Genomic DNA, 6,000 nt, shown 5'->3' with positions numbered 1-6,000 from the left:
CTAATATTTATAAGTTATTATACCATTAAATTCTAATTTTCATCTTATATCACTTGGGCAACTTTCTTATTACAATCATGCCCTTAAACATCGATTAAATTTGCATTTTAATACCGAAAATCCACAATTAATAATCCAAATCTTAGTTAAAAAGGACAATTTCGCCCCAGTGTTCTCACCGGGCTATCGTTTCATCTCGAAATCACTGAAGGGTTGCTTATTACGCAAAATCGGAGCCCCCCCTAGGATTTCGTTGATTTTTAGAGAGTCTTTTACAACGATTCGATTTTACAACCTAAATGGCAGTTGTATTTTAGCTGTACCGAAAACTGTTCCCGATCCGATTTCTTTTGATACCATAAATCCTATCTCGATATGCTCATCGAGACCATATAATTTTTCTTAGATAATTTCACTCCGAGGCATTCCCTGCAGTCGATTCGGTACTAATAACTGTTATCAAACCAATTTTTCGGTATCCTAAACCTATCGAAATTACGTGGCAGCCTCATACGAACATGGGGTATTACAATGTCCATCCACCATCAACACAACCAACACATGATCAATTGTATTCTAGCTAATAATATTACACAAAGCAAGGATAATAATGTTATGATAATAAACTTGCTCAAAAATTAGAGTGTAATTTCTTAACAAACTTTATTATTTGAGACTACTAGTGGAAAACTTCAAAAAATACAATTGCAAAAAAAAAAAAAAAATTCAGGCTATGTTGCCAACAAAACCCGATGGTCGAGTTTTTGCAGGCCACAAAACCTGGCCATCGGGACTTGTGGGCCACAAAACCCGATCATTGGGCTTTGTGGCCCACAAAATACGAAAATAAAATTTTTTAATTTTTCTTTATTTCCTTTAAATTAGTGTGTTCCATTAGCAAACAAAATGATGTCTTTTTATGTTTCCTTGGTAAGCCCAAATGTATATATCACAAAAACGTCATTAGTTTTCACTTTGTCTGAGGATCTTCATCCATCATCAACACAACCAACACATGATCAATTGTTTTCTAGCTAATAATATTGGAAAAAACAAAGATAATAATGCTATGATAATAAACTTACTCAAAAATTAGAGTGTAATTTCTTAACAATTATTATTATTTGAGACTACTAATGGGAAACATCAAAAAATTCAATTGCAAAAAAAAAAAAAAAAATCGGGCCAAGTGGCCCACAAAACCTGGCCATCGGGCTTTGCAGCCCAGAAAAACCAAAAAATGAAATCTTTTAATTTTTCTTGATTTTCCTTCAAATTAGTGTGTTACATTACCACTAAAATGTTGTCTTTTTAAATTTCTTGGGTAAGCCCGAATGTATATATCACATCAACGTCATTATTTTTCACTTTGTGTGAGGATGTCCATCCACTATCAACAGAACCAACACATGATCAATTGTTTTCTAGCTAATCATATTGGACAAAGCAAAGATAATAATGCTATGATAATAAATTTGCTAAAAAATTAGAGTGTAATTTCTTAACAATCATTATTATTTGAGACTACTAACGAGAAACTTCATAAAATTCAATAGCAAAAAAAAAAAAAAAAAAAAAATCTGATTATGTGGGCCACAAAACTCGGCCATCAGGCCTTGTGGGCCACAAACCCGGCCATCGGGCATTGTGGCCCACAAAGCCCGAAAATAAAATTTTTTAATTTTTCTTGAAATTAGTGTGTATAATTAGCACTAAAATGATTTTTTTTTTTTATGTTTCTTGGGTAAACCTAAATGTATATATCACAACAACGTCATTATTTTTCACTTTGTGTGAGGATGTCCATCCACCATGAACACAACCAACACATGATCAATTGTTTTCTAACTAATAATATTGGACAAAACAAAGATAATAATGCTATGATAATAAACTTGCTCAAAATTTAGAGTGTAATTTTTAACAATCATTATTATTTGAGACTAATAATGGAAATTTTTAATAAATTCAATTGCAAAAAAAAAAAAAAAAATTGGGTTATGTGGGCCACCAAGCCCGGGCCTTGGGCTTTGTGGTCCACAAAGTCTAAAAATGAAATTTTTTAATTTTTCTTGATTTTTCTTCAAATTAGTGTGTCAATTAGCACTAAAATAATTTTTTTTTATATTTCTTGGGTAAGCTTGAATGTATATATCACAACAACGTGATTCTTTTCACTTTGTGTGAGGATGTCCATCCACCATCAACTCAAGCAACACACGATTAATTGTTTTCTAGCTAATAATATTAGACAAAACAAAGATAATAATGCAATGATAATAAAGTTGCTCAAAAATTAGAGTGTAATTTCGTAACAATCTTTATTACTTGAACCTACTAGTGGGAAACTTCAAAAAATTCAATTGCAAAAAAAAAAAAAAAAAAAAATCGGGCTATGTGGCCCACAAAACCCGGCCATTGGGCCTTGTGGCCCACATTGCCTGAAAATGAATTTTTTTAATTTTTCTTTAAATTAGTGTGTTCCATTAACACTAACATGATGTTTTTTTATGTTTCTTGGATAAGCCCGAATGTATATATCACAACAACATTATTAGTTTTCACTTTGTGTGAGGATGTCCATCCACCATGAACACAACCAGCACATGATCAATTGTTTTCGAACTTATAATATTGGACAAAGCAAAGATAACAATGCTATGATAATAAATTTGCTCAAAAATTAGAGTATAATTTTTTAACAATCATTATTATTCGAGACTAATAATGGAAAACTTCAAAAAATTCAATTGCAAAAAAAAAAAAAAAAATCGAACTATGGGCCAGAAAACTCGGCCATCGGGCTTTGTGGCCCACAAATCCCGAAAATGAAATTTTTTAATTTTTCTTGAGTTTTCTTCAAGTTAGTTTGCTCCATTAGCACTAAAATAATTTTTTCTTTTTTATGTTTCTTAAGTAAGCCTGAATGTATATATCACAACAACATCATTCTTTTTCACTTTGTGTGAGGATGTCCATCTACCATAAACACAACCAACACATGATCAATTATTTTCTAGCTAAAAATATTGGACAAAACAAAGATAATAATGCTATGATAATAAACTTGCTCAAAAATTAGAGTATAATTTCTTAACAATTATTATTATTTGAGACTACTAATGAGAAACTTTAAAAAATTCAATAGCAAAAAAAAAAAAAATTAAATTATGTGGGCCACAAAACTGGCCATCGGGCTTTGTGGGCCAGTAAACCCGGCCATCGGGCTTTGTGGCCCTCAAAGCCCGAAAATAAAATTTTTTATTTTTTCTTAATTGTTTTGAAATTAGTGTGTTCCATTAACACTAAAATGATTTTTTTTTATGTTTCTTGGGTAAACCCAAATGTATATATCACAACTATGTCATTATTTTTCACTTTGTGTGAGGATGTCCATCCACCATGAACACAACCAACACATGATCAATTGTTTTCTAACTAAAAATATTGGACAAAGCAAAGATAATAATGCTATGATAATAAACTTGCTCAAAATTTAGAGTATAATTTTTAACAATCATTATTATTTGAGACTACTAATGGGAAATTTCAAAAATTCAATTGCAAAAAAAAAAAAAAAAAATTGGGTTATGTGGGCCACAAAACCCGGCCATCAAGCCTTGTGGGCCACAAAACTCGGCCATTGGACTTTATGGCCCACAAATTCTGAAAATAAAATTTTTTAATTTTTCTTGATTTTTCTTCAAATTAGTGTGTCCCATTAGCACTAAAATGATTTTTTTTTTTTATGCTTCTTGGATAAGCCCGAATGTATATATCACAACAACGTGATTCTTTTTCACTTTGTGTGAGGTTGTCCATCCACCATCAACACAACCGAAGCATGATCAATTATTTTCTAACTAATAATATTGGACAAAGGAAAGATAATAATACTATGATAATAAACTTACTCAAAAATTAGAGTGTAATTTCTTAAGAATCATTATTATTTGAGACTATTAATGGGAAACTTTAAAAAATTTAATTGAAAAAAAAAACAATCAGGCTATGTGGCCCACAAATCCCGACCATCGGGCCTTGTGGGCCACAAAACCCGTTGATCGGGCTTTGTGGCCCACAAAGCCCGAAAATAATTTTTTTTTAATTTTTCTTGATTTTTCAAATTAGTGTGTTTCGTTAGCACTAAAATGATATCTTTTTATGTTTCTTGTGTAAGCCCGAATGTATATATCACAACATTGTCATTATTTTTCACTTTGTTTGAGGATGTCCATCAACCATCAACACAACCAACGCATGATCAATTGTTTTGTAGCTAATAATATTGGACAAAGCAAAGATAATAATGCTATGATAATAAATTTGCTCAAAAATTAGAGTGTAATTTCTTAACAATCTTTATTATTTGAGCCTACTAGTGGGACACTTCAAAAAATTTAATTGCAAAAAAAAAAAAAAAAAAAATTGGGCTATGTGGCCCACAAAGCCCGGCTATTGGGCCTTGTCGGTCACAAAACTCGGCCATCGGGGTTTGTGGCACACAATGGCTGAAAAAGATTTTTTTTTTAATTTTTCTTGATTTTTCTTTGAATTAGTGTGTTTCATTAGCACTAAAGTAATGTCTTTTATGTTTTTTGGGTAAGCCCGAATGTATATATCACAATGTCATTATTTTTCACATTGTGTGAGGATGTCCATCCACCATCAACACAACCAATGCATGATCAATTATTTTTTCTAACTAATAATATTGGACAAAGCAAAGATAATAATGCTATGGTAATAAACTTGCTAAAAAATTAAAGTGTAATTTCTTAATAATCATTATTATTTGAGACTACTAATAGGAAACTTCAAAAATTCAATTACAAAAATAAATAAATAAATAAAAAATCAGACAACGTGGCCCACAAAACCCGATGGCCATCGGGTTGTGGGCCACAAAACCCAGCCATCGGGCCTTGTGGCCCATAAAACACAAAAATGAAATTTTTTAATTTTTCTTGATTTTTCTTCAAGTTAGTGTATTCTATTAGCACTAAAATGATGTCTTTTTATATTTCTTGTGTAAACTCGAATGTATATATCATAACAACGTCATTATGTTTCAATTTGTGTAAGGATGTCCATCCACCATCAATACAAACAACACATGATCAATTATTTTCTAACTAATAATATTGGACAAAGGAAAGATAATAATGCTATGATAATAAACTTACTCAAAAATTAGAGTGTAATTTCTTAAGAATCATTATTATTTGAGACTATTAATGGGAAACTTTAAAAAATTTAATTGAAAAAAAAAACAATCAGGCTATGTGGCCCACAAATCCCGGCCATCGGGCCTTGTGGGCCACAAAACCCGTCGATCGGGCTTTGTGGCCCACAAAGCCCGAAAATAATTTTTTTTTTAGTTTTTCTTGATTTTTCAAATTAGTGTGTTCCGTTAGCACTAAAATGATATCTTTTTATGTTTCTTGTGTAAGCCTGAATGTATATATCACAACATTGTCATTATTTTTCACTTTGTTTGAGGATGTCCATCCACCATCAACACAACCAACGCATGATCAATTGTTTTGTAGCTAATAATATTGGACAAAGCAAAGATAATAATACTATGATAATAAATTTGCTCAAAAATTAGAGTGTAATTTTCTTAACAATCATTATTATTTAAGATTACTAGTGGGAAATTTCAAAAAAATCAATTGAAAAAAAAAATCAGGCTATGTGGCCCACAAAACCTGGCCATTGGGTTTTGTGGGCCACAAAGTTCGAAAATAATTTTTTTTAATATTTCTTGATTTTTCTTCAGTTTAGTGTGTTCCATTAGCACTAAAGTGATGTCTTTTTATGTTTCTTGGGTAAGCCCGAATGTAGATATCACAACAACGTCATTATTTTTCACTTTTTGTGAGGATGTCCATCCACCATCAACACAACCAACACATGATCAATTGTTTTTTCTAACTAATAATATTGGACAAAACAAAGATAATAATGCTATGATAATAAATTTGCTCAAAAATT

Source organism: Diospyros lotus, chromosome 12 (assembly GCF_014633365.1).
Source record: "Diospyros lotus cultivar Yz01 chromosome 12, ASM1463336v1, whole genome shotgun sequence".
NCBI classification, from domain to species: Eukaryota; Viridiplantae; Streptophyta; class Magnoliopsida; order Ericales; family Ebenaceae; genus Diospyros; species Diospyros lotus.
The sequence above is the reverse complement of the archived record's forward strand: the minus strand, read 5'-3'. Positions refer to the sequence as shown.